The sequence below is a fragment of the Ictidomys tridecemlineatus genome, chromosome 10 (genome assembly GCF_052094955.1).
Source record: "Ictidomys tridecemlineatus isolate mIctTri1 chromosome 10, mIctTri1.hap1, whole genome shotgun sequence".
NCBI classification, from domain to species: Eukaryota; Metazoa; Chordata; class Mammalia; order Rodentia; family Sciuridae; genus Ictidomys; species Ictidomys tridecemlineatus.
Genome location: NC_135486.1, coordinates 64,366,078 through 64,387,186, shown reverse-complemented (window position 1 = coordinate 64,387,186; position 21,109 = coordinate 64,366,078). Strand labels below are relative to the sequence as shown.

The following is a 21,109-nucleotide window of genomic DNA, read 5'->3' as shown; positions in this document are numbered from 1 at the left end:
CCACCGAGTTTAATTAGAGAAGCCAGAGAGAAAACAGAGTTTTAAAACACACACATGCCGAGTGGCTGTGTATGAAGGCAGCAAGAACTGCTGGGTCAACAAGAACCAGAGTTCAGGGGAAGCGTGAAAGTGTGCACAGCCAACGCTGCAGCACTTTCCCTAAAAGCAATCGCTCCTTCTGGGCACAGATGGGTGGGGTGGTGAGAGCGAGGGCCTCACCTCTTCAAAGGACTGCCGTAAGGGAGCCACAATCCAGCAGTGCCTTGGACGGGCACCAACAGCCTCTGTCACCCAGTCCCTCTGTCCCTGAGTCGGGTGCCATCGCTGGGAGCTAAATGACAGGCACATGAAAACCCTTAGGAAAAGCCTGCTGAGCGGAGCAGAGGTCTCACTCCTTTCAGAAGACGATTAGATTTTGTGGCCCCCGGGGGAACAGTTGCTCCAAAATATTCTCCAGGCTCTCAAAGCAAAGGGCCAGGGTCAATCGATATATAGACAGAGGCTTAGCACAGACCAAACTTAGCTGAATGAGGTGACCTAAATTTACTCTCGAATCAATCTATTCTGCAGCGATAGCTGGAATGCCAAGGCCAGTGAGCACTTGTGACTCTGGGCAGGGCGCAGCAGGCCATGTTCCAGCTTGGCCGCCTCCCTGGGCAGTGCAGGCAGCCTCTCCCGCCTCATTAGGCACCACCATGAGGAAAGATGGCTGCCCTGCATCCCAGAGCTAGCATGGCCTTCTCTGAGTAGCACAAAGTAGCTCAGAATCCTCACTCTGCTCTCAAAGACTTCGAATGTGACCTGCCCCTAGCTTGCTTGGAGAAATGAGATTTTAGCCCCAAACCTAATAGGGCTTCTTTGACACACTGAGCTCTGTGTATGCTTATGCTGACCGTCAGAGATAACAGTGACTATAGAGAGAGATGCTTGATCACAATGAGAGAGGGAAGAGACTGTGCTTTCCAAACCAAAGGGCGCAGTCCTTAAAGATTTTATCATTCTTTTGTTCAGATAACGAGAAAGTTTATATCTCAGAGACATTAAGAAAGAGGTAAATGTCATATAGCTAGGCAGGTCTGAGAGTTGAATTCAGCTTGTCTGATTTCAAAATTTTTGTTAGTTTTTTGTTTGTTTGTTTGTTTTTCTGTTGCAAAAGTGTCTGGAGAAGCTGCTGACATCAGGCATCTAGTAAATAAGGCATCTAGTCTTGTTCACATTCAAACACCAGTACAAAGCCAAAAAGCAGTAAGAATAGTCAAGCTTGTGCCTGGAGTCTAAGGCACTGATGAAGATGTGAAATTTAACCGTGGGGATGAGGAAAGAGTCCTACAGCCGGGAGGGAGCTGGAAACAGGAGAAAGCATTGATGTAACATACCATATAGAACAAGCCAAGTTATCCTGACCAATTAATAAATAACCCCCACAACTCAGGGGCTGGGACCAGAAGGATTTATTTCCATCCCATCCCACATATCACCTAGGTCAGCTTCTGCCTGATTATCTTTTCGGGAACCAGGATCATGCAGCAACCACCATCTTGTAACATTCTGGTCCTGAGACAAGAATTGAAAGAGCTCAGGGAAGTGCACATGGGCCCTTAAAGCAAAACCACTCTATTTGCCTGTTTCCCAATCACAGGACGATGTCCCATAAATGCCCCAACTTCAATAGTGAATAGGAAAGTGCTAAGCCACCCACACCAAGAAAGAAGCAGAATACTGGAACTCCATGAACAGCCCCAGTGGGCACCACACAACAAAACCCATCAGAGTGCCTCTGGGGTTGTCACCAAGTACTCCAATAAGAAGGAAGTTCTATAGATTTCCTAATGGCTGGAAACTACACTCTCAGGCCCTTTTCAACATTTGGCATGATTATCCACTTATTTAAGAAGATAGTTCAGAGCTCAGAAAGATGAAGTCAAGTCTTCAGGTTCAAGACTTTGAACCAAGAATGTGCATTTAGCTTTCATCCCTGCTAAAGTCTTTGGAATAACGGACAAGAACAAGAGAGAATAAATGTGCACTAGGACAAGGAAAACAGGAGAGAGACTGCGGGGGAGAGATTGGCTGAGCCTCATGGAAAAGTACAGACAGAAATGACAGGAGGGCTGCTGCAGAGGTAGCCCCTGACTGAAGGGCCAGATGGACCTGGGAGCGGAAAAAATGGCAGAAGAAGAGTGATGGCTGGAAGGTCAGTCATGGACAGTTTTCCAGTGAGCTCACTGGAGACCTCATCCACTCCTCCCTGTGCAAATCACATGGGAAGGGTGATGTTTGTCACAGCCAACTCACAGGAATCTGCTTTCTGAAGAAGTTGGGTGACTTTCTAGGCAGGGCGAAGCCCCCTCTTGTGGGTGACAAGACCTCCCGATGTGCTGTTTGGCTGGCCAGGTGGGGTGGTCACTGCCTGCCTGTCACTACATCACACACACAGGCACAGCGTCTCCATAAGCCTCTGGTCCATCAGAAAGGCGAGTGGTAGAAGGACACCACTAGCACCATCCTGTGATGGTCACTGCCAGCATGGAGCTGAATAACAGCCAAACCCAGGCGCGCCCGCAGGCCACACAAACCATGCTCCTGTTTCCTATTTCTGTAGGACTGTGGGGCCCACTGGGAAACAGACCATGGACAGCCTCAGTCAATGGAGAGTAAAACATTAGTTTATTCATAGGAATCAATGGTCAAAGACTGGAAAGTGTGGAAGAGATCTTCAGCAACAAGAGGCTTCACACCTTGGGCTTAGGAAGGCCTCAGCCCAGACACAGCAGGACCACCTCAGGCCTGGCCACAGGAGTTGCCCCTCTTACCAGAGAACAGAGGGCAGAGCAAAACACACGTTCTATACAGGAGCCCAGGAGCCAAGAGAAAGAAAGAAAGGGCCAAACTCACAGACACTGCCCCCTGCCAAGCCCTCTGGTCTCATTCATCATGGTGCACCCTTGTCAGCAGTGAGTGATGGGCCAGGAAGGCTGCTCGAGAGGAAGTCCCTCCACACAGGAGCAGAACCAGACAAAGTTCTCTCCTTCTAACACATCCTCTGTGAGCGTCCAACCAGAAGGCAAAACCACTCTGGGGTGTCCATCACCGAGGGCATGGGATACAGGGAATGGATTTCACAGGAATGGAAGAGCCAAGGAATGATGAGGGCACATGCTGGCGATTACAGGAAGCCACTACCACCTACAGACAGATGAGGCAGTGTCACTGGAGTCTAGGAGTCTGGAACCACAGCAAGCATCAACTCTGGAGCAGAGGCCCTGGAGAGAGAGAGAAATCTGCCAGACACACTATCTGTGTCAGAAAGGGAGGAGACACACACCCTGATCTCTCCCCCTTGCTCCTGTCCTCCAGGTCCCCCACCAGGGATCTCCTTTGGCCACAGCCGGCCAGCAGACAGAGTGATGCAGAGAGGAGCCAGGAGAGGGTGAAGCTGGGGGCCAATGGCCTGCAGCAGGCTGGCCCCGTGTCCCTCTGCACACTCTCCACAGGATGCTGCCCTATATCTTCATACAGGTTGTCTCATGGACTTCCCAGAAGCCTCTGAGGGACTTCCCACAAGCCACTGGACAGGCAAAAAGCCTATTTAAAGTCGAACTAAAATAACAAAACAATGAGCAACAATTACAGGAGGTGGTGGATCTGCAGAGTGACTGCCGCAGTCTGGCTGGGCACAATTCAGGAGCTACTTGTCAAAAGAAACGAACTTTATTTTTAGAACACACACACCACACCACACAGCTCCTCAGGAAAACCCTCAGAGCCCAACTGCCACCACCAGCTTCCCACAAGCCTCTCAACCTCCCCCACTTCTCCTGCTCTTGAGGCTGATTGGCTGGGTCGTGTGGGAGGAGCCAAAAAAAGTCCCCCAATGAGAAGCTCCGTGGTTTGAAAGGGCGGGGAAGCAGCCCAATGAACATCACCACAGAGGAGCCAATCAGTTGGCAGCTAGAAGTTTGCTGGGGCCCCTTCGGCTGTGGCTCTCAATAGTGACCAATAGACAATGTTTAAAATTAACAGGTGTGGACCTAAATGTGTAAGTGCTACTTAGCCTTCTGGAGGTAACCACAGGAACAAAACAGAGCTAGTTAAGAGTGGTCTCTGCAATAGGTGGGGGTAGAGACTTCACTTTTTATTGTATAATTTTTTAAGATATTTGGATTTTTTTTTTTTTGCCAAATGCTTTGTTGCTTTTATAATAAGGAGAAAAAGGAAGTTTAGTGGCTAAGCCATCTTGTGCTCCACCATACCCATGCCAGGACTGACCTGTGAATAACTCCATAAACACGAGCCCCACCTTTGACCTTCTCTGGACACTCACTGGACAGTCACCACAATGGGAAGAAGGCCTGAGAGGAGGATGACTGCCTGAGACCTCAGAGAAGTCCTTCTGTGCTTCCTGGGGATTCAACCAAAGAGCAGTGAGCCTTCAAATTGCTTTTTCACACACCCAATAAGCATGTGGGGGTACCCAGCACCCCATACCCCAGTAGCTACTATGAACACTGTTGCCTGGATTCTGACTGTTGATTTCTTATGATGAAATCTTGCCAGCAAATCTTCCTGTAATGAGTTAAATAACTGAATCCTTCATGTGTGAAGTATGTACAGGATAAATAATGCAATCAGGAGATGAGCTTGGTGAGATAGAGTATCTCTAATCAGTGATAAGGCAATTGACATAGAATTATTTTGTAAACCTAAAATGTACTCTTTCTTCACCTCAGTGAGCACCTGCTGTCATCTAAATAAAATCTCATTGTCGTAGCCAAACACATCATCATCAAAATGCACTAGATTAATCCTCCAAGAACTCAGCTAATTATCCCCATTTTTCTTATAAAAAGGAAGGAAATGGAGAATGTAGGCTTTCAGTCCTATGTCACTTAGTCCCCAATCTCTTTACCAGAGTTTGTGGCAAAAAAAAAAAAAAAAAAAAATGATTGCTCCTTACCACCTTCTCATCTTCCTCCCCAATCTGAGGGGGTGGAGAGAATGTTTTTGTAAGGAGATTATCATGAACAGAGCAATGAAGGTGGCTTATGCTGGAGAGGTATCCAGAGTTGGCCAGGGAAAGACTTGTCTCCTTCCCCAGGTGGGTCTCAGAGACCTAAAGCCTCCCACCAAGATGCATGGAAAGATCCCAAGGGTACTCTTGAGAAGGAAGTAGGCCAAGAGCTCAGGGACCGTTCAGTTTTCAAGGGCCTGTGATGTGGGTGGTCACATGGGGCCCAAGCTCAGGAGGATCCTGCACCTCTGACTGCTCTGCTGCCGCCATCTTGAAATTGTTCTTTATTTGTTTTAATAAAGGGCCCAGCATTTTCATTTTCATTGGGCACCACCAATTTTGTAGTTGTTCTTTGGGGTGCTGCTCCTTGGTGCAAACAAGAACCTGCAGGTAGGACTGAGGGCCTCATAGGTAGGAATGAAAAGAGAAGAAGAAAAGAGAAGATGCCAGGACACCTCAGTCCAGGTGAACTCACTGGGACTGAAAGGAGAAGGGTACAATCGGGAGGTGATGGAAACTGGAGAGTAGGGCCTAGTGGGAGGTCTTCATGTCACTGGGGGTGTGCTTTCAAAGGGGACTGTGGGATCCTGTACGCTTCCCCTCTTTTTCACTTCCTCAAAGGAGGTGAGAGGTTCTGCTCCACTATTAGTTCCACTATTAGTTTTGCAGCATCTTCTGGATGCTGAGAGTGCTTATGACGACTGGTGTTGGAGCCCATGCAGCAGAGGGCCTGACAAACTTTTTTTTTTTTTTTTGGCCAAATAGTGGACACTTAATAGAAAGTTACTAGTTTTCTTTAATTCATATTAGCTCATGGCAAATTCTTTCAACTGAAGAAGACATTTAGTCTAATTCATCTGTTATTTCCATCTTATTTTATGTTTTTTTTTTCCAAATTTTGTTATTTTGTTATCTGACATTACTTGCCTCTGTTATTTGGCATATTTACCAACAAGTTATCTGATGTTATCGGGACATCTCGCTTAGAATTTCTAATGTATTTTTTAAAAAATTCCATTAATGATTACTTTCCCTAGAACACAGAGTCAGGTCCATTTCTCCCGCTATTTGAAATTCATTTCTCCAGGAAGAAGCACTGTTCTCTCCTCATCAAGATGTCACGCCTCACCTCTCCCACACATCCAATAAAATGAGACTTCTAAAATATATGTTCACTTCTTCCGTGTCCTCCTCTCCTGTCTTCCTCAACTCCACGAGAGAAACCTTAGAATATTTTACCTTCCTATGCTCATATCCTGCTTCCAACTTATAAATTAAATTAAAATTACTCTTACATTATGTATCTATTTTTCCCCAAAATCTTTAAGCAATGTCACCCTCCAGGAGAGCTGAAGGATTAGCAACCTAGGGTCACCACTGGCTGGCACTTTGCCATGTACACTGCTCTCATTTGGATCTGAGGTGCCTCTCAGAGGCCACCATGTCAAAGGCTTGGCCCCCAGCCTGGTACAATCGGGAGGTGGTGGAAACTGGAGATTGGGGCCTAGTGGGAGGTCTTCATGTCACTGGGGGTGTGCTTTCAAAGGGGACTATGGGATCCTATACCTTCCCCTCTTTTTCACTTCCTCAAAGGAGGTGAGAGGTTCTGCTCCACTATTAGTTCCTGACATGTGGTGCTGCCTGGCTGCAGGACTAACAGCAATAAGGCCAGCTGATCACAGACCAAAACCTTTAAAACTGTGAGCCAAAATATGCCTTTTCTCTTTTTAACTTTACTATCCCAAGTAATCTGATACAGTAGCAGAAAGCTAACTCATGTACCTTTTTCTTTCTCTCTTACAGATGCATGCACGTTTTTATTGGCCTTGGTTGAATTATTTGAAAGTAATCTACATATGTGAACGTAACCCTAAATAAACACTTGAACATCTATTCCATTCAAATAGACACAACCAGAATATCAATATCACTCTTAAGGACTTTAGATTTTTATGAAATAATATCAGATATCCCAACCTTTAAATGTTAGCCTGTCCCCCAAATGGCCTTACAACCAGGGGATTTTTCACCCGGAAACATCAATGATCCCACATGCAATTAGTTGCCACATCTCTTTAAAGCAGTTCTCCTGCCCTGGTTTTTCGATTTTCTTCCACATGTTGACATTTTGTTGTTTATAAAAACACCCCATGATATAGACATGTCCAATTGCAGCATCGTGAATAGAGTCAGGGTGAACATTTTAACCGGGATGTGGTGTGGGTAATGTTGTCATTCTGAATAATAGGCACAATTTCAGTGTCCCACCATAGGCAGATAAAAGCTTGAGGGTTCAGGTTAGGCGAATCTGCCATTCCCCAGCCCTTGTACAGTAATATTTGTCTTTGGTGAGAGTAGACCCAGGGGTGCATTCCAGCACCTCGAGAAATGCAAAGAGTGAGGAGGTTCCCCAAGGGAAGGGCACAGCTCTTCCTTCCCAAGTGGACAAGCAGGTAAATTCAGTTGTGCCTCCTGTTTCTTTCCCTCAACTCTGTCCTTGCCTTGAGGTCAATTTGGTGTTTCAGAGTGTGTCCCTTTTCTGCCTTTCATGTGAGGTATGCACAGACCTTTCTTTTTCCCCTGGGAAGCGGCCACACTTTGACTGGATAAGGTTGTGGTGATGTGATGCCCTCTCTCCACTTCTCACTATTCCCAGCTCCTAGGGTTAAAGACAGGCCTGACATGTCACAGAGTGATCTGCCACTTTTGCCTGCAGACTTGGGCTCTTCTTTACCCTTTGTGCTCTCACACTTTACCAGAACCTGAACCCTATGTCTTTTCTTGCGGGTCCTCCTTGGAAAAACCCGGAAAGCACTGACTTCCAGAATCATGCTTCTCCTCAGCTCAGCAAAGTTAATTTTTCTTATTCTGTTTCTTTCTCTATTCAGGAAAACCCTACTCTTCTTTCTTTCAAAGGATGAAATGGAGAAAGTATTCATTGTTTTATTCCCACAGAAGCAATTCAACTTCATTCACATTATTTAGGTAAAACAACTACAATATCCTGAATTAGAGGGGTAGTGAAAATCTCACAAGGTTAGTGTCTTCAAGGAAATATATATTTTTTCCTATGGGGCTAAATTCAGAGAAAGTATTCATGATCCTCTAGCAGTAAGTGTGCAGGGAATAAAGTCTCACAAGAGATGACAGAGAGAGGGTGCTGTACCTGCCATGTGGCCCGTGTCTCTCAACTGCTTCCAACACCAAGGTCCTTAGGGTTTGGCCACCTCTGATCCCCTGGCCACAGTCATGGCTCTGAGAGTGAACACATGACCCAGTGGCCCCCACTCTCGCACCACTGTTAGTGGGTCTGGGGCCGGACACCTTTTCCATCTGCACCAACCAAATCCCCTCCCTGTGACTTTCAAACTTAGACCAGCTTCTCTGCAGGGGAATTGTGAGGAGTAAACATGAGGAGCTATTGTTGCCACATTCCCCACTCTAAGTGGGACACTAATGCAGCAAACAGGGAGAAACAGAAGCAAGAGTAAGAGACAGAATATTCTAGAGCTGTTCAAACCTCTGGTTCCACATGCTCCAAAAGTCTAGCCCATCTTCTGTGACTTGGTAATTCAACTCCTCACCCAAGTGCCTGCAAACTCACAAACACTTATAGTAAGTGAATCTTGGTCAAAGTTTGAGTTTTATATTTGTAACCAAAATGGTCTTAACTGTCAAAGAACGAAAATGGCAAAATAATCAACAGCCTCACAATACACAAAAATCTGTGTTTGTGGAAAACATGTAATTTATAGCACACTTTTCTAACAATTGAGCTATATCCAAGCAAAATGCGAGGTCATCCAGAAATAACTCCTTTGTAGAAAAGTGACCTCTGTGATCTTTCTCCATAAACCCTGCAGGATGTTAACAACTATTGTCACAACACTATCAATATGCATCCCTCAGACAACGGGCACGATGGACTCTCTCAAAGTGGAATTATCTTTTCACTTCATGTATTTAGTTATTTATTTGTCTGAAATTTCTCCTAACCCACTTAATTGTCTGCAAACCACAAAATGCCTTCATATACACAGACACACACACCCATACTTCAGTCTCTTCAAGATAGCTTCAGGAAAGCCATATATTTGGAACTTGTGTCAGGCCTTGCCTGATGTCTGGGAAGTCGGGGATGGGGGTGGGGGTGAGGGGGAGCTTCATTCTGAAGGTGAAAAGGACATCGGTCCCCATAAGCCCAGGTTGCTCAGTAGAACCCAGTGTGCGGCCATCAAGACAGGGAAGGCGAGACAGTTGGGCCTTCCTGTATCAGTCACTCGAGTGACAGCCCCAGGGGGACCTCACAGCTGCCAACACAAGCTTATGGATTCAGTCAAGGTATTAATGCTGTCATGAAAAAATACGCCTTCTGATTTCTATAGCTTGGCAGGCGTAGCCTCCGACAGACCATCTGCCCCATCAGGGTCTCTATCCCTCCCTGACACAGGCGCAAGGAGACCAGCTGCCCCTGAGGACAAAGGGAAGAGGGGACATGGTTAACGGGGCTTCTCTCATTTTGCATGACAAAATTCCAAGGTGAATTACATTTCAGTGACTTTCATGTGGTTGCAAGGAAGCTGGAACCTGTTCACGTGGGTGGAGAGAAAAGAGCTTGGAAGACAGACTGTCTCACTGGGTAGACAGAGAGGAACAATCCAGCCAGCCTCAGCCTCAGGTGAGGGCACCTGTGGGTCTGGACTAGAGCAGCAGGCACAGCCCACAGGAACTGATTCAGAGTCAGGATTAAAAAAAAAAAATTGAAACAGACTACTGCATTTTTCTAACTTGACAAAAGTGGTTTGGGGACAGGAGGGGTGGGGGAGAAGAGCCAGTTGGATACTGATGTTAAAATGGAATTTCTTAAAAATACCTTCTCAGTTAGACAAGTGGAAGGACTGTGTGTAGTCTGACTTTCCCACTGGCAGCAGGTAAGGATTGATGTGGAACTAGAAGGCAGGTAACTTGAGTTTTATCACCTTTGATATTTTTATTAAACACACATTAAAAACTGATGCTGTTTGAAGCCCTCAGCAATATGGATAGTTAGATAATAGAAAAAAAACAAAAATTCCATGGTATGCACAGGAACACACACACACACACACACACACACACACATACAATTTATGGACATTTTACAGTTTGGAAAAAAATATCCACATTGTTCAGGGCTTCCTTACATATTCATTTACACTCAATGTAGGTCATAAGTTCCTCAAGTTTCCTGAAGCAGACAGTTTTGTGAATTGATACCATTTATTTGATATTCCCCAAAGCAATGAATAAATCAGCTCTTAAGACCAACTGTGCTCTAGCATTGATTCAGGGAGGGACAACCGTGTTTCCAAACCACAAACACAGTCTTCCCAGGTGTGCGGCTCCAGCCAAGGCAGAGTCTGGTTCAGACTGTGGCGTCCGCTCAGGGTCCCAATTTCTATTTCATCTTCTCCTTATAGAATCTCATCCTACTCTACTCCTCCTTCCTAACCCCAGCAGCATCTTTTTTTTTTAAATTTATTTGTTTTTTTTTTATTGATTGTTCAAAACATTACAAAGCTCTTGACATATCATATTTCATACATTAGATTCAAGTAGGGCAACAGCATCTTAAACCCTCTCCTCAGGTTTCTCTTCTTTCTCTTCTACCTCAAATCTCCCTGAGCTTAAAATCCTGTCAACTGACCATCTCTGGAACGTCTCTCCCCATTGGTGTCTACACGGTACACCAAATCAGAGGTGACCTCATCCTTGGATTTGCCCCCCTTCCACGGTGGTGCCTGGCTACCAGAGTGCTCTCTCTCCCTCCTCCCACCCCCACCCCTACCCCCACCCCCATACACTACTCAGCAGGAGGTGAGGGGAGGACTGAGAAACACAGACTTCAAACCATGATACAAAAACCCAAAAGAAGAAACAATATCTTACATAGTTATGTAAGAAATAATATCTTACATAATTAATTTGCATCTGTGGCATCAAGAATGAGCTCTTGGTTTAAATAAAGCAAGGGGTCGGTGATTTTCATGTGGTAGCCTATCCACCAGTGCTCCCTGGGAGGGATAACTGCAGAAAGAGCGTGGCCCAGAACAGGCCTTGTTTACCTCAACTGTCCAACATGGTTCTGCAAACTTCAGGGTCCCCCTTGAACAGTAAGTGGTATGACCCCACCCCCACCCCCACCTCCACCCGCTTGACAGCACACAGCACATAGTGACAACATGACAAACTCCTAGAAGGGCTGTTTGTTGCAGTTTCTGCAGTCGTGTTAGAATCAGTAAGCAACAGTGAATGAGCAAAACAATGGAAAAGAGAGAAAAATAAAGAACAGATGAACAGATAAAAAATTCTAAGATGATAGATATAACAGGTAAAAAAAAGTAGTAATATGATATGATCCAAATACATGAGTATTTTATCAAATGTGGGCACTTTACTCCAGTTAAAAATCCCATTAGTTATGTTTTTTAAAACCTATACCATAAAGACAGACAGAAATTTTGAATAGAGCAAAAATTGGGGCTAGCAGTATCAAAAGGAAATTTCAAATAAAAAGAATGGATGCTCAGTGGTAGACCGCTTGCCTAGCATGTTTAAGGCCCTGGGTTCAATTCCCATCATAAAGAGAAGAAGAAAGAGAAAGGTAATATATGATGTAAATGCTCACCAAAAAAATGTCACTAGCAATATTACACAGGTGAATTTTAAGGGAAGAAATATTACTACACACTAAAAGAACATCTTAAGAAGGATAAGTTCTAAGTAAGGATCTAACAATTGGAAAATTGTATTCACCTCATAACATAGACTAAAATAATCAAAATTTAACATGACAAAACTAAAAGGAGACGTGGACGTATCCACATGCCTAGCCAGATTTGACAAACAAGCCACCTTGATAGAACAGCAGGCAAGAAATCAGAAGAGACAAAATTAGAATTCACAATTTTTTTTTAATGACAGGAGTAACATACAGAGCACAACAGCCAACAGCTGGCCGGCATGCCCTGCGTTGAACATTTGCTGAAACCGGTCTCAAAATGAGATCCCATAGATTATGTTTTCCAACCACATTGAACCAGAAACCAATAACTCAAAAATAACTTGAAAATCTCCAAATGTTTGGAAACTAAACACACCTTATTCCATGGGTTAAAGAGAAAGTCATGATGAAGATTTTAAAATATTTTTAAGTAACTGCTAATGTAAAGATGACATAATGAAACTTGTGGTTTGAAGCCTAACACAAGCTTAATGGAAAAGATGTTGCCTTGAAAAAAAGAATTAGCAAAGAATAAACATAGGGGGGAAAAATCAATGCACTGATAACCCTGCTAAAAAAAAGCCACAAAATAAGCTACAAATTAAAAGCCAGAAAATTTTTAAATTTTTACAAATAAAATAAATAAACAGAACACAAACATGTATCATAAGGAAATCTAAAAGCAGTTTCTTTTAAAAGGAGCTTCTGTTAAAAGGTTTGTAAAATGCATAAATCCAAACAGGTAGAGAAACTCAACTAATCAACATCAGGAATAAAAAGGGGGATGTCATGAAGGTCCCAGAGATACTTATAAGAAAGAGGAGTGATCTGCACAGAACTCCATGACCTTAATGTAGGTCCCCCCATGGGAAGAGGAGCTGACCTCTCCACTTCTTGAGTGTGGACAGGCTTTCATGACTCCAAAGAATAGAGTAGAGAGGGAAAAAGTAATTCTGCAGCAAGGAAACCTGGTGGATACCAGCTTGTTTGTCCAAATCACAGAAACAGCTACTAGATTAACACTAATCTGTTATTTAGCAAAGCTAGGAGTGGAAAAGTATGCTTCTCTCACTATAGGCAACATGGTTTTTATACATTCTCATTTGCCTCCCCCTGAATCTCCTGTTCTCTGCTCTCCTGTGTTCCTTACAAGCCCACAGAAGTAGGATGCAAATAGTGCCTTGGAAATCACTAAGGAAGTCTGCAAGAGAGGCCCCACATATTTCCCATCCTTTGCACACTTCTCTGCAATATGATATTTACAGTCACTCCTGTCAAGCGTTGGACTTCATTTCCCTTCCACTTGAATCTGGACTTGACCATAAGCTTGCTTTGGGCAATGGGTCAGTAGAAACTTGGAACCTGGAGATTGCCCTGTGAAAAAGACCAAACCAGCCTGCTGGAAAAGGAGAGACCACACAGAGAGCAGGAAGGTATCCCTGCTAAGACCCCTCTCCCAGATCAGCCAGTCTGCCACATGTGGGTGAGACCATTGTAGACCACACAGCCCCAGCTGAGCCAGCCAGGGCTGGCAAATGCACCTGACCACTCCACGGAATCATGGAAAATAATTATTATTTATTATGTGAAGCCACTAAATTCCCTGATGGATCATTATGCAACAAAACTTACCTGTTAGAATCATATTTTCTGCTTGGTATCTCCTCTGAGATAGTACTTCCAATAACTAACTAACAAATTTGGGCTGAGCTACATGAGCTCAGTAGCAAAACGCATGCTTAGCTCAATCCTCAATGCCTGCATATATAGACATATTATTACCTGTATTCCACTGCGGTAGCTCTTTGAACTCCAGGAGTGTCTTCACCACACAGCTCTCAGCAAAGCCAAACTCTGATTCTAGGCTGAATCTGGAACCCAACTAGGATACGGGTCTAGGGGCACCTATGCACGTGCTCATAATCGCCAGCCTTGATGCTGGTCTCCTCTGCTACAGGGTCTCAGCCTCTCCAAGGTCTTGGTTTGTTGTCCCTGAATCTGTCCTTGATGGAACTCGTTTGGTTCAATGTCCCAAGTTCTCTGTGCCGAGAACTGTGCCAGGTAGGGAGAGATACAGGGAATGAGATACAGTCCTCTCTTGGGAGGGCGCAGGGTACAGGGGCCACAGCCAACCAGGAGGCCAGTGCAGACAGTAGCACCTGGTAGGAGGTGGCTTGGCTGCACTGGGTCCTTGCTCACTGCACGTGCCTGTGTGAGGAGGCCCTGCCTGCCATCAGCCAGCTCTTTTGATGGACCTGTTCTCCAGCTGCTCAGCTGCCTGCCTACTCCCCACTGTGGCTTGCTCTCTGGCTCCTCAGTCTCACACCTGCCTCTGCTGCCACGGAGGCCCCTGTCTGTCTGATTTGACCTCCTGGCTGAGGTGATCACTGCCTGCTGATTCCCCCTCCAGGTGTCCTCTGAGAATCTCAAGACTGGGATGAGGCAGCCGCCTGCACCCAGCCCCAGAGGCTGCCTGGATGTGTCCCTGCCTCCTCAGTGAGGCCTTGATCCTGTCTCAGCAGACCAAAGGACCCACCCTGGCCGCCGCCTCAGGCCCCCTGAAGGCTGCTTGTCAGCATGGTTTGGAAACTTCCACTCCACCCCCCTCGGAGCTCTTGCTCACACCCCTTCTTACCATTTCTGCCCTGTTCTCCTCTCCTTTGACACCTCGGCTACCTCACACCTGGTTTGATCCATGGCAGATATCCAATGGAATATATGAACCCAACATGAATCAAGAAGGAATGAGTCGGTCTGCACTGACCACAAGCATGTTTGAGAATGTGTTTCTGTGAGAACAAAGAAGCATTATAATTAGAATTCCTTTCAGTTTTCTAACCCTATAAACAGCTAACACAGAAACACAGACCTGAGTAACAGCCCAGTGACAAATTCCCTAGGGGCAACTGAAAGGACAAGTAGCAGGCAGGCGCTTCTTGCTGCCTTCATTAAACTCAGGGGCAAAGCTATGCAACCAGCAGTTGTTAAGCCCTGCTTCAAAATGTCCCGCTAGTCCCCTCCTTCCTCAATGTATCCTGATTAAAACAAAGGTGATACAGGGCCCTGATGACAGGGGGAATGTCTGCTGCTAGACCAAGGGAACAAGCAGCAATGCAAAGACCTCACACCTGGTGAAGGCCAGGGCTGCTGTCAGTCTACAAACAGCCTTGAGGGGCCCCTATCCTGGGCAAAATGCAGGCTATTCTGCTGGGGATTCCTGTGCCCTGGAAACCCCATCATTAATCAGCCTCCACCTGCACAGCCTCATTTTTCTCTCAGAGCCATGTGTGAATAAAACAAAATCTTCCCTGAAGGCAAATCCAATGGCTACCCCTTAAAACAAGACTTCTTGGCCTAAATAAATAGTAAATAGTGTATCTATAATACTGGATGAAATGACAGCGATATTTTTTTTAAACAGCTAGGGTGCTAGTAAGATCATTATTGGGTTGTATTTAATAATTCTCAATGTTAAATGTAGACCAGACTCCCCTGGAGCCAATTTAAATTGGTCCGAAAAAAAAAATGTCAGGGTTAGAAATGACTGATTTATGCATATTATATATGACTTCTGCTAATAGTTGAATTAAAAATGTGCCAGTGTTTGAGCGCTCGCTAGATATGGGTCAAGAAAGGTAAAAAAAAATCATGAAATATTGTAGTGCTGGTGGCAGAAGTGGGAGCCCGTGTGGGAGTGAGTGAGCTTGGTCTGTAGCATGAGGTCATCCGTTTGTCCTTGAGAAGGCTCCCTGAGGTCTGCTCTGGCCACATGCAGCCCCCACTGTCCCCATGAGTCCCTCCAGGCCACTCCTCCTTGTCATATGCATCTGGTGTGTGGGGAACATCAGCTTCACAGGTAAGGTTTTGAATGCTCTGTGATGCAGAGACTCACAGGAAGGGAGGAAGCTAGACTTCCGCCATCTTTCTGGCTTCATACGCCTCCATCTTTCCCTTTCTCTTGACACTTGTCCCTCCTCTCTGCCACCCCCCACTACAATGTGCAGTTCAGCCCCCCACACACCCAGGTGCCTCAGGTCCCAGCTCAGTCCCAGTATTCACAAGGGAGTTCTTACACCCAGATACAGGTCCCTGGCTCGAGTGAATATGGTGGTTATTTTCCTTTTTCCTATTGTGTACATGCTTTCATCTTGGAATGTGTCGAGATTTCCTTTGCATTCTAGACTTCCTCCTGTCAGGTGTAGCACCATTCCTTCCTCTGCTCGACACAGAGGTAAACTTGTTTGACAAAGCTCTTGACAGGATGCAAAGGCCCTTTCCAGACACTGCTGGTTGGCTCCTCATGAGATCCTGTGAGGGAGTCAGGAGTTGTCATTGTCACCGGGTTCTGGAAGAGGACCCTGAGGCACCCCAGGCTGTGTGGCTTGGCAGAGGCCACAGGACTGGCTTCTGCTGTACCTGGGAGGGATGGGAAGCAGGACTCTGGACTGGAACCCAGGGTCTTTCCTCTTGACTAAACCACACTGCATCTCTGTGAGCATTCTGGAAATGGCTTCATGACTCTGAATACACGTTACTTGTAAGATGCCATGGGAGTGCTGGAGCACTCAAGAACAGTGGCTTTAATTCACAAAGAGAAAATGCCAGCCAGGGACAAAAGCACAGGAAAGAGGGCCCCAGATAATAGAGAAGATGCTGTAATGCATCGTGAGGGAGCTGCACTGGTGGAAGAAACCCCAAGTGTGCCATTTCTCAGTGGCTTCCAAAGGCAGTCTGTGATCCTCCGGGACTGTTTTCATCGATTCAAGTACAAAAATTGCATAAAACACAGGAGTACATGCCAACAACTCCAAACAGAGGAGAAACAGACAGTAAGCAAAGTACATATGTAGGAACACCTCATGCATCTCGTGTGGACCACATCTCTTACTGCCTCAAGGCCGAGTCGCAGGTCCACCTCTACCATCTGGGTTGTACAAATGCACTCCACAACATTCACACAGTGTGATGTTACCTAGTGATGCAGTTCTTAGAACCCAGTCGCTAAGTGATGCATAGCTAGGCAAATGATCCCTAGAATATTCTAGAAACTGTTGAAGTATTTGGGAATGTTTTTGATTATTCTGTTATATAAGTTGAAAATATTACAGTGTAATGAATTTTAAAGTTATCATTTCCATCACCAAATTTTTGCAACACACATAGCTTTAGTTTCATGAGAAAGCTACCCTAGACCACTTTTCATAGCCCATCCCAAAGTCTAAGTAAATTGTGGCCAAAACTCTACACCAGTTCAAAGAATATTCCATTATAGCCAATGAGCATGCTTTGAACAGACATGTAGGACTATATACTAGGAATCCATAAAGAATTTTTTAACATTGAGCAAAATGCCATCCCTGCCCACAGAAAACTTGCAGTCATGTGGGGGAAAATAGTTTTTCAATAATAACAAAACAGAAGGGGAAATACCACAAGCAAAAATATTAGCCACTAAGATGACTCTGCTACCTGAAAGTCCTGCAGAATATTTGTCTGTCCAGGTTCCCACTGAAATGATCTGATTGGCCCCATTTGGAAGCCCTGTCCACTACAAAGCACTCAGCTCCAGCTTAACAGAAGGGTCTCTATGTTCCTGAGACAGCCAGGGACCTCCCTCTTCATGCAGACAAGAAAATATGTGAATCTGGGGCCACACAGGGGTTTCTATCATAGCTTACCAGGAGAGCTAGATCTGAAACAGTTGGCAGGAGAAGATGCAGGGTGAGAAGACATGAGATCTGGAAAATCTCACATTGTCTTTTGCATAATCCTCTAGTTTGGATGGAGCATAGCAGCAGTCATCAAAGATAAACAGGAAAATGCACAAAATCTGGACAGGCAATTTGAAAACACATGGTGATAGATTCTGGTAAATATGTAGAGGATGGCTTTAATTCAAATGGCAAAACAGGAGCCACGTGCTTTGCTGTATTAGGTCATCATGTTTGGATACTTATGCATTTATGAACACATCTGTAAGCCTCATGGGAACACTTCTGCTGGTTACACTGAACCAGTCAGTCTCCCCGTGGGGAAAGCTACTTTTTCTCATGTACTTTGTATCTCAATATATGGGTGCTGGGGCTTTGTACTAAACAGGGAAGGTGGATAGTGACCAGAGAAGCTTTCAGCCACCCAGTAGCAGCCACAGCCATATGAGAGAGCCAACGTTTTACTGGAACTGTCAACTTTTGCATTCAGTATAAATGTCCCCTCTTTAAATTGGCCTCATCCAAGACAATCTTTTTAGAATTTTAAATTTCTTTCTCTTGCCAAGTATAAAAGTTCTGTCTTCTTCTTTAAAAAAAAAAAAAATTGTGTGCTTTCCTAGATTACAAAGAATTCCATTATCTGAAGGGCTGAAAATCTCCTGGGAAAGAACATAACAAGAATTCCATCAAGCTTAGTGAGGAAAGAATTCCTACAAGTGAACTGAGACTTCATCCTAAAGGATGACCTTAGAAGAAGCTGCAGGGTCTCAGTGGCAGATAGAAGACTGAACTATGAACAGGTAAAACATTTCCTTTTAGAGCTCAAAAATAGACACAGATTCTTGAATGTCTTTCTCTTATTTCATATTTACTACAAACAATGACAAAAAAACGATGATGTGCTATAGGTCTTTTAAGTCAAAAGACAGTCTTGACATTAGAAGATCCCTTACAGATAAAATATTTTAGTGGAGAAAATGTTGACTCTCGTAATCTATTTCAGAAAGCTGAAGTAAAATTAGTAAGGCCATTTTCAACATTTGATTCTCTGAGTGCCTCCGAGCTTAAAAATCTAGAGGGTTTTTCTTTTTTTCCTTTGGAGATACCAGATGGTTTTGCATTACCCCAATTAACAATCAACCCATCTCCATTTATTTATATTGACATTTTAAACTTTAAGTTCTCTGGGGCAACTTTTGAAGATCTTTTCAATTTTCTCATTTCAAAGGCAAGCAATATGAATTTCGTTTACTAACATTTGAAATTTGAAAAACGTTACCCATGAGGTTGCTTTCTTCCAGAAGAAAATATATTAATGGCTGCTAAAGTTTTGAAAATAATGCACTCTATTCTCTCTGGAATATATAACTTTTTTGAAGTTAGATGCTTAAAGAAACAGACTCTAGGGAACCTCTAATGTTTAATGCTTTTCTACTTATGCCTAAATGCCTTCCAGGAGTGAACTGAACAAAAGAAACACCTTTTAAACTGGAAGAATTTTTGAGAATAGAAATAACAAGTAGTTACCATTTTCATTAAGGACTCTTAAGAGAAATTTGCAAGTTTAAGATGAGAAGTAGCCTTATAGACTAAAACCCCTAACTCAACATGGTCATTATTTAGATCTACAAGTGACAAAACTAAACCAATAATTCAGCTCTTTTCTTGATTAACCAGCTGTTTTAGTCCAATTGATGAGATAATGTGGCAGAACACAGCCCTTTTCTTGCCTCAAGACTTCTAGTTTGGACACGATGCATTTGTAAATGCCCTTTCCCATTCTATGTGAGGGTAACAAAAATGCAATTTGAAAGTTTCTTGCTCCTTTGTCTTCCCTTAAACATTAGCTATAAAACAAAGCAGGGACCTCCCAATAGGAAAAGGGCCTAATCAACAGCTCCAACTCTGGGCACTTCAGAGAGGTACCGCATAGCAACTAGGGCTGGTTACTTGTGAATCTGATCCCAAGCCAGAACTCCTCCAAGAACAAAGATTATAACTTACTCATGTTTTTTTAGCGCTTAAGGCAATATATGTATTCAAAGTCTGTGTATAGAATTAAATGAGAAGGTAAATGAATAAATGGATAGACAAATAAATGAATCATTTCCTTTTCCTGTGAAGTTGGTGAATTGCCCTAAGCCTTCAAAAGGGGAATGGAGTGGAGGAGGAGGAAAGCTGGGGAGGTATTATGTGTTAAACGACAGCTATATACTTGCTCACATGTATTATTTCATAATTGCCTGACTTCCAACTACCATATAAAATAATGGAGGATCACAGGTATCATGTGACCTTGACCAAGGTCACATAGTGCAGAGGCTGGGTTTTAGAACCAACTTTAATATTCACAAATTTCCTGATCTTCCACCATGCCAATGCCTCTTATTCTACCCTTGCTTTGCAATGCCTAAAAGAGAGTCATTCGAGAACAGGAAGTGAGGTTCTCTTGCTTCCATGATCTTCCTCCAAGACTTCTCTCCCTTCCTCTTGATAAAGTGCTCCATTTTAGAGGACATGAAATTAATGCATCTTTAAGCTGTATTAGGGAAATCAGGAACCAGGGAAGAGGAAAAAACTAAATATGCCCCATGTAAAGGGGCAGGAGGAAAAGGCTGCAATATTCTCCAAGTCTTCTGTTCTTCCCAGGAACTCTCCACCAGCTACTGTGGTCCGGAAGTAAAGACCACTCTTCAAATTCAGCAAATAAATCACCAGGGCACAGAGTTAAGATCATTGTCCAAACTTCAGGAAAGAAAACACATTCACCTTGGATGTTGGCTGGTCAAGGCACCATATACATTCCTTAGTGTGGAAGTTCAGTCCTCCTCAGAGCCAGCCACCCCTCATCCTGAGGAGTGTCCTATGGACATGGACACTGTGTGACAAATCTTATCTCAGCTGGTGTCCTATACATAACAGAGTATCTTCAAGAAGGTCTGGTGGGTTCATGGACACCTATATGCTTGCACTTCTGAAAATCCAAGAAACCCTTGAAACTGTAGGTAACAATTGCTGTGTGTGTTTATGCATCAGGAAGGCAAGACCCTCTCTAGCTATTATTAGATGCTGAAGTTATTCAAAATCAAGAAGACTAGAGATTCCTGCAAGAGAATATAATCCTTGTGGTTTTAATTTCCTATTATAACTTATATTTATCCAAATTATGTTTGCATTCATTTTTTTTGCTTGAAACTCTTTGATTCAAGTGTGTATGCCTAAGCAAAATACCATTGGTCTCTGGCAGGAGGATACACCTCTGAACTCAGATTTCCTATATAGAGAAGGACCTCCCCCAGAAGATGAGGAGGAGTTCCAAGACTTCTTACAGTAAGCACAAGTCTGTGCAATGTGGTGCCATGAATGTGTCAAGGCCACTGTTATGGGCAAGGCAGTCACCATCTTGGCCCTGACACAAGAGGGATGTAGAGCACCACAGAATCATAGGCCTGGGAGATCCAAACTCCAAGCAACGTCCCTCGGAATTATTAATACCTGTTCCTTCTCTGCTCACATAAATCAATATGTCATGTGATTCTTGTGTACAAATTGCATTATAAATCATAACTGTATTCAAGGAACCAATGTGGCCCATTACACCAACAGCATAGCCTAAAAGATTGT

At 44.2% G+C, this 21,109-nt stretch overlaps 1 long non-coding RNA gene across 1 annotated transcript in view; it reads right to left on the bottom strand.

Moving 5' to 3' along the window:
• The window catches only part of LOC120887616 (uncharacterized), a 297,980-nt gene extending 284,070 nt beyond the window's left edge, over positions 1–13,910 (bottom strand). The window contains exon 1 of the long non-coding RNA XR_013426640.1: positions 13,557–13,910. This is a non-coding gene — a long non-coding RNA (uncharacterized LOC120887616). The remainder of the gene's footprint in view (positions 1–13,556) is intronic.
• Between the last annotated feature and the right edge of the window lie 7,199 nt (positions 13,911–21,109).